Source organism: Mercurialis annua, linkage group LG6, assembly GCF_937616625.2.
Source record: "Mercurialis annua linkage group LG6, ddMerAnnu1.2, whole genome shotgun sequence".
Classification (NCBI taxonomy): Eukaryota; Viridiplantae; Streptophyta; class Magnoliopsida; order Malpighiales; family Euphorbiaceae; genus Mercurialis; species Mercurialis annua.
In genome coordinates, this window is record NC_065575.1 from 2653646 (window position 1) to 2668709 (window position 15064).

At 35.0% G+C, this 15064-nt stretch overlaps 1 long non-coding RNA gene across 1 annotated transcript; it reads right to left on the bottom strand.

Moving 5' to 3' along the window:
* Positions 1-2468: 2468 nt before the first annotated feature.
* LOC126686683 (uncharacterized) lies at positions 2469-14264 on the bottom strand. Its single transcript, XR_007643983.2, has 3 exons — positions 9155-14264; positions 3178-3251; positions 2469-2730 (listed from the first exon to the last, which is right to left on the bottom strand). It is a non-coding gene; the product is annotated as an uncharacterized LOC126686683 (long non-coding RNA).
* Positions 14265-15064: the final 800 nt, after the last annotated feature.

The following is a 15064-nucleotide window of genomic DNA, read 5'->3' on the forward strand; positions in this document are numbered from 1 at the left end:
AATATCCAAAATTTAAGTCGTTGTCAAATTTTACTCTCAAACAAAAACACGATTTGAAGAATCGTTCAACCGAAAAGTTATTTATTCCTTTTGAATCAAATTTGACAAAATTGCTTTCTTTCCACCCGGACGTAAAATTTAGTAATGCATATCTCTTTGTTTACGAAAACATCTTTATATCAATATATCAAAACATTTGAATAAACAACTTATTTTTAAACTTTCAGTGTAAAAAAAAAACAAAATAAAAAATAAAATACAATGGAGTATAACCAAATTCCTTAATCTAACAATCCTCTAATCAAAATCGTAAATTTTTCAAAAAAGTTTTCTAATCTACATATATCTATATACCGCACTTAGCACAACTAAATTCTCGCACGCAACCTTAAAATATTCCTGCAATTCCATACTTACAATCTATCAAATCATACGATACCACCAAAACAAATAAAAACGGTATCTCCACTAAAACTCATAAGCATAAAGTACGTAGCATCCAAAAAAAACTCAAATAAACTGAAACTTAATTCAGAGAAAACAACAGATCACATACATTTCTACAAAACTTACCACCAGTTCCCGCATCACACCGAATCAACTTAATGAAAACACCAGCATATTAAATACACCAATTTATAATCTCGGGTTAGGATTTTCAATATCCTTTTCCAGTATAATCAGAAACCACCAACCGTTCCAAGAAAAAAAAAAATTCCCTACACTTCCTCGATATCGAAACCCAAAGATTTCGACTCATAAACAAAACACCAAATCTATCAAAACTAAAAATGAAGACAAAGGCAACTGGGGTCTAAACAAAGATCTTACTCACAAATTAAGACCATACAACAAGATAAGCCATCCATGACCACGTGAATTAACTCATCTCACGTGTTACTCCAAACGAAGAGACAAAATAAAAACAATCAAAATAGTTCAACCAAACACGAGATTCAGCAAAATCAGCCCAACTTACTTTAAAGACCAAAATCAAGACATGCTACAACAAGCTTGAATTTTCGTATCAAAATCAACTTGTAATTATATCATCCTATAAGAGTGTACTTCAAAATTCATTTTGAAATTTAAAGTCAATCATAAAACTTCAAATCCAAGTTTGAGCCTCATGATTTTTTTATTTTTTATTTTTTTTTTAAAAAATTCGTTTTCCGGAAAAACCTCCTCTACAAGTTAATTGCTTTAAAAGTACTCAATTATCTTAATTCGTAAAACCATCGAGTTAGCCGAGTCATTACAACTTCCAAGCTCAACTCCTAAATTTGGGTGACCCAAGTCAAATCCAAAATAACTGTTTAAAAAACGTATTCTAAATATTTGTAATTCCGGAAAATGCACTTAAAACAAAATCTCAATTTTTTTATATAGGAAGCTCAACGTCATCCAAATAGCAACATAAGACTCATCACTTAAGTGAGGAAATAATTAATCTTTAACAAACTTTTAGAAAACGCATACTTCAGCTATAACTAGCAAATCGAGTATGAAACCAACGACACTTTACCACAACTTGATAAAATTACACAAGTATTATTAATTCTTCAAAACAACATCACCTTTCAAAATAATTTTATTACAAAAATCACCAACGTAATGAAAATCACCTTTAGGGTATCATGCTCAGACTACTCATCCGACTTTTATGTCAAAACACCAGTTAGATCAAAAATAATTTTTCTTAAGAAATACAAAACCAATACGTGGTCAGCAACGTAAAGTCACAAAACGTGATACAAGATTTTACGATCAAAATCATTTAAACCAGAAACAAGACCCAAGCCAAACGAAATTATTTTCAATAATCCATGTTCTCGACCAAAGTCAAAACTACTCACCAAATAACCCAGCGTTATTAAAATCATTAAAGGCAATTAAGTCAAAAATTATCTTCCAGGTGAAATGCAACATCAACAAGATAAGGCAAACAACATCATACCCAAGTATGAATTTAAAAAAAATACCAATATAAGATTTCCCGAGAAATCAAAAGCAACAATAATCACCTAAGTGAAACAACAACAATTTAAAATATTAGCATCAAATCAACATAATATAACTGACTCGACGCGATCCTATCGGTGTAGGCAGAAGTTTTTAAAAATCAAAAGATGACGTTTCAAAAGACAAGACTTGAATCCTAATTCCGCAGTAGTTCCTAAGACACAACAACAACTTATCATGCCCAAACAAGAACCACATAACATGCAAAAGGCCTTGGTTTGAAACCAAAGCTCTGATACCAAGTTTGTCACGACCCATTTTCATGAATCGTGACCGGCGCTAGGGTATGGGTATGGTTGTACCAAAACTCGTAGCTAGCCTTGCGGATAACCAATTTATAACATTTAAAACAATATACCTGCAGAAAACCTCATGCTCGGAGGTAACCGAGACTCCAACCTAGTCTAGCAGTACATTTAAGCAACATATATTCAAAGTATAGTTAATTTCAAATTAAACTCCAACAACATGGCAAATCAATAAATAATAACAAAGTTACTGTAATCATGCCAAAGCTGATAAAATCATAGTTGAACTATATCAACAAACAATAGTCTAAAACAATAAGTATAAGACTAAAACATCAATAATCCAATACTACTACTGCGGTCTAAGAGTTTAAAACAGTTCGACTCTTTTATTCTGAAAATAATTAAAGAACCTCCGAGAATGAAGAAACGGAGATTGACAAATGCTCAAATCACAAACCTGGAAAATTTGGGAAAACAACGGGGTCAGATTTACTGAGTAGAGTTTATATAACCATTTACATTTATTAAGTTGAAAACCTTTAAAAAACGTTTAATAAAACATTTTCATTATGGATTATCAATGAAACCCTAAACCACAATTTCTAAATCCATTGTCGTGTCGGTGAGACGTATCTCAATAACCGATCCCCGACTATCACTTAATAAATAGTGAGCCCAGGAGACGTATCTTCCACCGGTGCCCTCACTAAGGTGAGACGTATCTCAAACCTACCTCAATACCATAATCATTACCGGTGCGCACGCAGTCCCGATGATGCCCATCGAGTAGCACGTTCCAAATCAAATCCACAATGCCGAAAACAGTTCAAAAGCTGCTTATACATATATATTTACAAAATATAACAATTACTTAATAAAGAGGTAAATAGAGATATAAACTCACTGCTTGCTATTCCACGTGAAACTGACAAGCAATCTAACTCTGGTTCGCCTCTGAAGTACGAACAGTCGACGGGTCTAGACAAGATAATAATTATAAATTAAAAACAGACCCTAACTCTAGAGAGTACTAGACAACACGTAGGACTCGCACAAACAACAAGTCAGATAAAAACCACACAGAATAAACACAAGACTCAAATAAATTATAATGCCCAATTAATACAAGTATATTAAGTTCTCGCTTTAAAATTCATTTCAGAAAAATATTGCTTAAATAATATTTAAACAATAAATTAAATTAAATTCCAAAAATAATGGGTTAGCCGAGTTACCGATAACTGCCAGGCTAATCTCAAATGTCAGGCGACCCAAGTCTAACCCGACCCACACATTAAACCAAAATTATAAACCATAGTTTATAATTTAAAAATAAAATAAATACCCATTCGATAAAGTAATAAATAAATGTTTTAAAACGGAAGTCAGTATCTTAAAATCCAAGTAACCAATAGCTACTAATAATTTATTTAATAAAAAATAAATTAGAAAAACGTCTAAATCTTAAAACGTCAATTTGACACGTGAAGTCAATAATTCTCAAAATTTAAAAATTATCCGAGTAATTATAAATGATTGATTAAAATATAATTATCTTTTCTCAATTATATTTATAAACACAGGTTAATTCAAAATCAAATTTGTTAATAAAATCATGATTTCATTAACTATAGAAATAGCCCACACTTAAATAACAAAGCCCAACAATTTGAATATAATATTTCCGTCCACAATCCTCATCTTCACCAAGTATATGAATCTCAGGAACAAATATTACAGCAACGTCAACCATATTACAAGCTTCATACTTCCTTAACAACCATACTATCAATAACAATGATTCTCTATCAATGAACGATTGCAGTGACCAAAACAATACTAACCAAAATTATAAACCATATACAATAACAAGAACAAGGAAAGGAATTACGTCCATGGCAGCTGAAACAAACGCTTCAAATAATTACAACAACGATGGAACAATCACCACTCAATCAAATGGGTTTATTACTTCATCCATAAAAGATTACAGAAAAGCAATGGCAGCAATGAAATCAATATAACAGTAGTAACACGCACAAAAGAACGCAGCCATATTTTTTTCAATCGATGAATCGTAACGGTACTTAAACGGATAATATTTACGTACCAAAAACAAAACCAATGCGTAGGGATGATCGGGAATGATCGAGATAGATGAAATGTAGAGAAAACTTTGGATTTGATGCTACCATAGTAAAGAACATAAGTCATTAAGCGGTGTTACGATATCGTAAGAATAAAGTAAAGAGAGACGAGAGGCTTACCGGATTGAACGGATAAAAGGAATGTTGAAGGCGATATCTCAGAATGGTTTAGAGCGTTTGACGGCTAGGGTTTTGTTTAAAAACGAAGAGAAAAAAAAAGGGTTTTGAAATATTGAATGAAAGAAAATAAAAGACGCAGAAATTACACTGCTACTCCAAAATCCAGTTTCTGCTCCATATTTTTACATAAGGGTTATATGGGCTATTCTTAAAATTTTGGCCCCTACCAAAATTTGATGGGCTAAATAAGGTAAATGCATAAGGTAATTATTTTGGCCATCCCCGTGAAAGTATATAAGGTAAATGCATTGCTTTTTTTTTCCTCTTTTTGTATAACTATAATAAATACTTAACATATTTAATTTAATAATAATAAAAAATAAATTACCTAAATTTGACGGAATGTAAAATTTATAATTAAAAAAAAAAAAAAAAAACAATTTAAAAATATGAGATATTACAACTGTTGACCTATTATTTGCGATGGTGGCAAATGTATGGCAATGCCACGTCAGCTTTGGCATGTGTTTTGTAAGGACTGAACATTTCTAGAAGGAAAACATGCATTTCAGGACTGACACTTTTAAAAGGTTTGGACATAAGTGAAATTTTCTGTAAATGTTTGACCTTTTTTGATTGACTTTTTTGTAAAATCCCATAATTTTATAAAAGTCAGTTTTGCCACGTATGCTATATTTTAACCGGAAAAGTGAAATTTAAAAAGAATATTAAATTGGACTACGATATTAAATTAAAAAATACATGAGTTGAATTATTTTCGAAAATATAAAGAATCAGGAAATTGAATTAACAATATAAATTGAATAAATGTTTTTTTATCAGGACTGAAACATTTTATAAATATGTAATAATTTGAGAAATTATGGAAAATACTTGAAAACTTGGATTTAGTGATTAATAAGTCCCGGTATAAGAATTTTAGAACTTAACTTTTCGGAATAAGAATTTTGGAGATTTATTTTGAAAATTAATATCAAAGTTCAAATTCATGGTTTTGTGTGATGATTAATTAAAGTGAGTAAATTGCTAAATAGATTGTTTGGGTAATTAAGTTTGTAGTTAAGTTAAGGGATTTGTTTAAACTTTTTGCCAATTGAAAAAAATAAAGAATATTAGGATTTAAACTTCCCAAATTTGTGGAGACCAAACTCATTTCCATCATTCTTCGTTTCTTCTTCATATCTTCGTTAAGATTATGTGTTGGTTAATCAATTTGGTTGCTACTAAATTCCAATTTTTAGATGTTTAAAATTGATGAAGATGGTGATATATAAAAGTATTGCTGATCGTTAAAGGAAGAATCAGACTTGAGTTGAACTGCTCAAACGAGCAGTCCAACCATTGCTCGAACGAGCAGTCCTGGTTACTGCTCGGACAAGCAGTCCTTGACTAGGTATTTCTGGGAATTTTTCCCTACTCATGACCTAGCGTGACGAATTAGTTAAACCCGAACTTAATCGAGATGAAATTACGGTATTTAGTTAATTAGTTTATGATTATAAATTGATATTAAGCCGGAGTTGCGGGGTTAGATTGAATTAGTGTTATATATAAATGAATAATGTATAGTAATATACGAATTACTTATGAAAATAATTATAAATGATAAATCACCGAAAGACCGTGGTAGATCTATGCCGGAAGCATCACCTGAAATCCATAAACAACGATCAGAAGGAACGCCGGAGAGGGTCTCCGGGCGTTCGCTCCGACGCTCAAGTCAGCCATTTTAGTAGGGGAAAGAAGAGAGAAGAGAAAGAGAAAATATTAGGTGGGTAGAAGAAGAAAGAAAGAAATACCTTAGGGTTTTCTCATAATGTGACTTATATAGAAGATTTTGGTGACCATATTTTCCTCGTTCAACAAGTCATATTTTTCATATCTCGGTACTAAAGGTAAGCCCTTTCGTGGTAGAGATACGAAATACAGGCAGGTAGTACCTCGGTATTTGTATCTCGGAATCTGGATGCTAACGCGGGAGAGCAAATAATGTTTGTCATTATCTCGGCTTATTGTTTAGCCTAGTTCTTGTGTACCGGTTATACTTGTATGAGTTTTATCATGTAATGATGGTATCTCGGTCTGTGTTTATTAGAGTTATCATGTTTTTTGTGGTATCTTGGTTCAGATTATTTATTATGTAATAACGATATCTCGGTTCGTATCATTGGCCGTTTCACTTAGCGACATCTCATCTCGGTGAGGCTGCTTCGCTCCCTTAATGTGTTACCTACTACGTTATCACTAGTCCCCCCCAGTGTATCGGATATTTATGTCCGTGTTGTCTTTTTTGATATTAGGCTAGTATTTTGGCGTGAAATCAGTTTTTACGGTTGTATGCACGTAGTTCGGCATTTAAGCTTATCTCGAAAAGGTGTATATCCTTATTTAGGACGGCTGTAAAGCTTTATGTAGGACGGGCGTAATGCTTTATGTCGGAAGGCTTATAGCCTTACACAGGACGGCCGTAAGGTCTTTATCTAGGGCGGTCGTAAGGCTTTATGTCGGAAGGCTTATAGCCTTACACAGGACGGCCGTAAGGTCTTTATCTAGGGCGGTCGTAAGGCTTTATGTCGGAAGGCTTATAGTCTTGTCTAGGGCGGCTGTAAGGCCTTATCTCGATATGCGTATAGTCTTGTCTAAGGCGGCTGTAAGGCCTTATGTAGGACGGGCGTAAGGCTTTATGTCGGAAGGCTTATAGCCTTACACAGGACGGCCGAAGCCTCGTCCTTACTAGGACGGCCGGAACCTTACTTGGACGGCCGGAGCCTTACTTGGACGGCCGGAGCCTTTGTTGGACGGCCGAAGCCTTACTAGGACGGCCGGAGCCTTATTTGGACGGCCGGAGCCTTACTTGGACGGCCGGAGCCTTACTTGGACGGCCGGAGCCTTACTAGGACGGCCGGAGCCTTACTTGGACGGCCGGAGCCTTTCTTGGACGGCCGGAGCCTTTCTTAGGACGGCCGGAGCCTTACTTGGACGGCCGGAGCCTTACTTGGACGGCCGGAGCCTTTCTTAGGACGGCCGGAGCCTTTCTTAGGACAGCCGGAGCCTTACTTGGACGGCCGGAGCCTTTCTTAGGACGGCCGGAGCCTTTCTTAGGACGGCCGAAGCCTTTCTTAGGACGGCCGAAGCCTTACTTGGACGGCCGAAGCCTCTCTTGGACGGCCGAAGCCTTTCTTAGGACGGCCGAAGCCTTTCTTAGGACGGCCGGAGCCTTACTTGGACGGCCGGAGCCTTACTTGGACGGCCGGAGCCTTTCTTAGGACGGCCGGAGCCTTTCTTAGGACGGCCGAAGCCTTTCTTGGACGGCCGAAGCCTTTCTTAGGACGGCCGAAGCCTTTCTTAGGACGGCCGAAGCCTTTCTTAGGACGGCCGAAGCCTTATCTTATATCGATGCTGTATCTTTATATCGTGGTTCCATCGCCCGAGGTCTAGGTCTTATATCGATGCCGTACCCTTAGGTCTTGGTCTTATAACGATGCCGTACCTTTATACCGGGGTCTTGATCTTACATAGAGGCTGCTTCGTTCCCTTAATGTGTTACCTACTACGTTGTAAAAGAGTTAAACCAAAACAAATATTCAGAGTATTATTATAATCATGTATCATTTGAATCATCCATAGTTATAATTTTAATAGTTGGAAAAACAATTCTAAACCAATTAGCATGGCCAATCCTACCGAGTTACTAGGCAATTGATTGAGTCTATTATCTCATCATGTAACATCTTCAAATTTAAAAATTATTCATGGCAAGGAGAATTAATATATTTTTCAAAAGTACATTTGCTCGTATATTTTCCATAATCCAACAAAGTAATATTTCACATAATAGGTCACTTCAATAAAAAGCCTTTAGGACTACTAGGAATTTAATGTATATGTATCAAGAGAATTTCTATTGCCCATGTCAATTTAGAATCAAATTAAATTTAGAATTCGACAAATTAATCAGTTTTGATTACGTTATAAGTGATGGCCCACCTCATCCCACAAATCCATAGGCATAAAAAGCATAAACACAAATGAAAAGTTGGTGTCTAAACTGATTTATCCAAGTGTAAGAACAAGAGCATATTTTCTAGTATTTCTTATGATCTGTCATCAACTTTGTTTGAATGTTGAAATTCTTTAATAGAAACATGGCAAAACCATAATTACTTTAAGTGGCATAGCAGATTGAAGATATAAATTGCACGGCTCATCAAATACAATTTAAAAAATAAAAGTAAAAAAGCAAACTTTTAACACAAAATAATAACTTATGATAGGCATTTGCCTTCTAGTTACATGTTTTATTTAATGATAGGCAATTATATTTTGACATGCCCAAAGTTTAAATCTCAAATATGAAATGATAAAGGAATTACATTGGCTAAAGGCCTCTGGTTTCCGACGAATGAAAATAGGCTACGAGCTGCAAACTTTCTTTCAAATTGAGTTTTAAAATATTGCCAACTGAATTTAGTATAATAATATGCCGGGTTGAAAGGAGAAACTTATTCAAAAAGGAAAAGTGGTGCCCAGTTGAGACTATTAAATAATACCCAAGTTTCAGATAAACTAATTAGGTTCTAATTGGAACGGTACCTGTAGGGGATTGGATTTGAAAAAATCAACCTTGAAGGCCTGAGTACCTAGAGCAGCAACTCTGAAACGATTACCTCCTTTAAAGGATTCGTCACTTTCTCTTTCAATAAAACTCCCTCTTTTTTAGTGTTCCTCTGCTGTAGGTTTATGACTGAGTTGTCTCGGAAAAGATAAACGTAGGAGCAAAGCCTACTCTTCTAATTCCACGGAGTCCCCTTTTATCCGGTTGCTCGTGCAAAACAGATACATAATGCCATTAACACAAGTCAACATATTATGTTCTATGAAGACAACAGGAAAAATATAATGATTGATTCAAATGATAGGCTAGAACATCTTCAGGTTCAAGACATTCAAGCAATACATAAGTAATAGTTATTGATGAATCAACAGATTGCTTACATTAGTTGACCAAATAGGAAACTTTAATGTATGTAGGTGCGCTAATTCTTACCAGATTTGCATATAACAAGATGCATACTGCGGTATGAAAATGAATGTAGGACTGTAATGTTCTGTGCTTAATGCCAAAGCTGTTTAAACTATCCGTAGCAGCAAGAAACTGATCAACAAGTGTGTGATAAAAATACACGTCTCAGTAGTAAAGCAGACCCCTAAACCTCGAAAGTGATTCTTTGTTCCCACCATAACAAGTAGTAAAGTTTAACTGTTAAAGCTACTAACGAGTGGTCACAAACTATGCTGAAACCAAGTCTTACTCCACTCGAGGAATTTATTTTTTTCAAATCAAATTATGAATTCTTAAAAATTATCATAAACTCAAGAAAGTTTTACTCCAAAATCAACTTCATGAACCAAGAAATTAAACTGGAAAATGTCAAGTAGTGCAGCAAACTCAATGAAATGTTCCAGCAAATGCATTTTGAAGAAACTAACGCAGAATTCAATCATCGCAGTTGTGGACTATACACACAATGGGAGACTTTTAAACTAAAATTGACCACCCAAACACATAATGTTTTCACGGTTTTAACGTTTATTCACAGTGTTAGTCACGTGTATACCATCAATTGATATGTCATATATGAACCATTCTTCTTTCTATTCATTGAATAAAATGACTAATCATATAAGAAATTTGCAAATCTCAAAGTTAAAAAATAATTAATCACGCCAATTTATTTGCGTCTGCACCACGCACAATGTTTAAACTGCATTTTAGGACAAATTTTTCCATTCGCAAAAGTTGCACACGCCATTTCCAATTCATTCTAGGGGAGTGTTAATTTAAGATCTTTATGTTAAAATTGAACTTTTGTGCCTGAAACACCGAGTTTCTAACACACTTGCTAATACCAATCTGTTTATAAAAACCAATCTGATTGCTGCAACTAGTAGAAAGTTACAAAGATTGTCAAACATAGCCAATTCAAAAAGTTCAATTCAATGCACCAAAATTAATGATAAGAAATGTTATTAAATAGTCATTAATTACAAAACTCTGAGATAAGTGGTTCTGAATATATTAACCAAAGACCAACTCTACTATGTTTAATAAATTAATCAAATAGTACTCTTCTGAGTAATCAATTACAAGTGTACTTCTCAAATGCTAAGCCATAAAGTCACATATTAAATAGATACAGGAGGCAGCAAAAGATCACAACTCTATACACACATTTACTCTATTTGTTTTGGCAATATATCTTACATGGCATAACTTTGATTCATCTCAATCAAAATTGCAAATAAAAAGTCGGGAATAGTGTTAGAATTATAGCTAACCTACAAATAATCAAAATCTTTTGTGTAGCCAACAAAAGGCAATTGTTGGAGCTTTAAATCTCCCTGGATATTTAAAATTTGCAGGATCAGAAAAGAGAGAGCACAAAGTGCAGCATTTCAAGTTCTTCTATGCTTAATTGTTAGATAATTTTTTGGCAAAATCGTTCAACGTTGCTCATGACATGGATTTCCACGCTAATCACCCTAAGACAGTTAATACATTATGCATAATACCAAAATCCGTTCAATCACAAGAGATTAAAATCAGACACCCAAAACAGACATGCAACATTCTATCAAATGAAAACCAAATTCATATTTCAGGATCCAAAAACGTTATGCAGAAACCTATATACTTAAACAAAACAAAAACGACATATATGCCATACTGCTATACTTGATGTACCAGTTGCAGAGTGTCAAACAACAAACAACCACTTATCAAAGGATAAATTTCTAATGTCATAACCCTTGGCTGTAAACACTTAGGTTGAAACCGTTGAAAATTTCGGCTAACAGAGATTAAAAGGGGCAAATTCCTAAAAATTCCATATTTGCCCAGTAAAACAAATGATCAAATGGGTTATAGTTTTTGATTGGTGTCAATGTACTCCGACAACCACAAAACAAGTTTAATGCTACTCCATACTACGTTAAAAATAGCCATGATCGAACCAAGCAGGACTTAAAGTGGAAAAACAGTCTAAATCACAAAAGGCTGTTACTAAGTAGAGAATCTTTTTAATCAATTAACTAGCTTCGTAAAAGTAAACAATTTAATTTACTAACATTTTGGAAAAATTTATACTAGCTAAAAGCATCCAATTTACAACACGCGAACGTAGGCCATAAGCAGAATTTGGTTGTTTCCGTTGTAAATTTTAATCAAATACTTTAATATGCATCTTTAGAAGTCCTTTTCCGTTTACTATACCTTCTTCATTCAGGTCTGTTTAATTTTATTGAAAATAATGAATAGGTGTATACATATATTAATTTGAATTAAGTGCAACTCAGTAATTATCTTTTTCTCTCATGTGCAATTCACTTTTTCCATGTTTCACGTTCTTGATTTGTTATAAATTATGAATTTCATTTTTCAAAAAGTAACTTGCAACAAATATAATTTAAGAGAACATATCTTCATATTCAGTATAACTTAACACGTACAGAGTGTTGTTTCACTTTTAAAATCACATTTCATAGTAAATCGCCCCGCTATAACCCAGGGATATAACATTTTCGGATTTAAGAAGTAGCCCTTTTCCTCTTCTATCATGACATAGACAACCATATCTTCTATTTTAGGCTTCTTATTTGAGATTTCTCTAAAACGAAGGTTTTAATACGTTTTCATTTGCTTATTGCTCTCTAAAAACTGTCAGTTTCCAAGGCAGCATCTCTATTATAAACACGACCACCTACCATCACGTTATTGCAATTCAAACAAATACCAGTAGCAATTTCTTCTCTTCAAATACTCAGATGGCAAGAGCAACTTAGACTTCCAATCAAACAACACACAAGACTCAAGAATACGCAAACATACAAGTGAGCAACCATTGTAGTCATCACATCATCTAATAAGCAAATGAAATCAATGTCTACCGTTTATTAAAATTTGAAATCAATGTCTACCGTTTCAAATATTTTTTATTACACGTACGTAGCCTTTAACATTTAAACACCCATTGACACTACAAATAAGCCATAATCGGAGAGATAAAAGAAAGGAGTACACCTTTTCAATCCGGCAAGGGAAGTACCGCCTGTGTTGGTTTGGGCCGGTAAAACTCCATTAACACTCCAAAACCCCGACATTACCAGGACACATACGAGCTATTTCGATTTTCTTTGCGACCACATCGATGCACCATTGCGGGGTGCATGAACTGAAAAACAAGCAGCCGCGGTGGCCGTGCGATCGGCAGAAAATGGGTAATTGGCATTAGCGATTTGCTTTTTCCCATGACCATTCGCAATATCTGGATCTCTTTCGTAACCTTTATTTCGTCAAAAATACCATCAAGAAGATGGAGATTTTATAGCAAAAGCCAGAAGGGTGTGGTTCGACCCAAGAATCACAAGTCCCCGTGCTGCTGATTGGGTCTCGCTCCCAAACTATAACTCCGGGTCCTTCTCGCCTGAGCTCCGGTGCCGTGACTTGGACCCACTGCGTTAGCACCGATGGTTGTCCCTGCCGGTTTCCAGATCTTTTATCTTTGATTCTCTTAAACCTTGATGCCATCGGGTTTAGCTTGCAAATCGGGATCTATCAGCAATGTCAAATTTACCACCGCTCTTAAACCTTTTTTGCGTTTGAAATTGGGTCTGCAGTAAAGTGAACATGATGACCCAGGCCATGAACACGGCAACATGAAACTTAGCCTCTTCCAAGCAGCGGATTTGTTTGTTTTTCCCATAGGCATTTTGGAAAAAGTGCTTCCACTTTTCTTTGCTGTATAAAACCTTAGATCCATTAGATGTAACCTCGTTTCAACAGTTCTTAGAAAGAATGTAATAGAGAAAAGAGAACTTAGCTTATTTGGAGTCCGAGAGCGTTTTCACGTTCTTCATCTCGCGCAAAATCATCGCCTAATCTTCCATTTTCAGTAATACCCATCTCAGAAAAATGTTAGATGATCCGCCATTTTCATTTTCCAAAACTCTATCAATAAACAGTAACAGATCAATAAGTAGGGAAAGCATTTCCCACAGACGGCGCCAAGTGATAAATCACCGAAAGACCGTGGTAGATCTATGCCGGAAGCATCACCTGAAATCCATAAACAACGATCAGAAGGAACGCCGGAGAGGGTCTCCGGGCGTTCGCTCCGACGCTCAAGTCAGCCATTTTAGTAGGGGAAAGAAGAGAGAAGAGAAAGAGAAAATATTAGGTGGGTAGAAGAAGAAAGAAAGAAATACCTTAGGGTTTTCTCATAATGTGACTTATATAGAAGATTTTGGTGACCATATTTTCCTCGTTCAACAAGTCATATTTTTCATATCTCGGTACTAAAGGTAAGCCCTTTCGTGGTAGAGATACGAAATACAGGCAGGTAGTACCTCGGTATTTGTATCTCGGAATCTGGATGCTAACGCGGGAGAGCAAATAATGTTTGTCATTATCTCGGCTTATTGTTTAGCCTAGTTCTTGTGTACCGGTTATACTTGTATGAGTTTTATCATGTAATGATGGTATCTCGGTCTGTGTTTATTAGAGTTATCATGTTTTTTGTGGTATCTTGGTTCAGATTATTTATTATGTAATAACGATATCTCGGTTCGTATCATTGGCCGTTTCACTTAGCGACATCTCATCTCGGTGAGGCTGCTTCGCTCCCTTAATGTGTTACCTACTACGTTATCAATAAATAATATTGAAAGAAGGTTATAAAGGAGGAGTATTAATAAAATTAAGTAGGCCTGCTCGACTCCTTAATTATTTTTATTGTTTCGTCTGATAGTTTATGTTGGACCTTTATCCTTTCATACTCCTTTATTTTGACTTTGAATCAATTTTGAGTGATATAATCTTATTTATTAGTGTATATGAACTCATAAGAACAATCAGAAGTCAATTTGGAGCTCTTTAGTAAAAATTGAATTTTTGAGTTGCAAGCTGTCCAATAGCATATCTCGCCCGTGATGAAAAGATCATCTCGGAGGAGATACAAATATCATGAGGGGAGATATTTGAGCTGATAAAACCCTAGTCGACTGTTGGAAAGAATCACGAGTGAGACGAATGCATCTCGAGCGCGATAAATAAGACTGTTGAAGATCCAACATATATATTTTTGAAAACCCAATGAAGTGATGACACGTGGCACTAGCCGTTGAAAGATTTTGGCCTATTCAAACATCTCGCCCGTGATGAATGCATCCATCTCGGGGGAGATATTTTTGCTGAGAGCAAAATTTGTTTTGTTTGTTAGTGTTTTGTTCGGGAATTGTTTTGGGTATAAATATAAACCCATTTGCAATGTTTTAAGGTTAGTGATTTGCAAATTTTGAAACAACAAACACACATCTTTAAAATATATTTGTTTTGTTGTAGTTTTGGAGTAAGCTTGTAAACTCCTAAATCATTATAAGTTAGAGTTTAACTTTGAAAAAACTCAACCTTTGTAAGCTAGAGATTAACTTTGGAAAATCTCATAA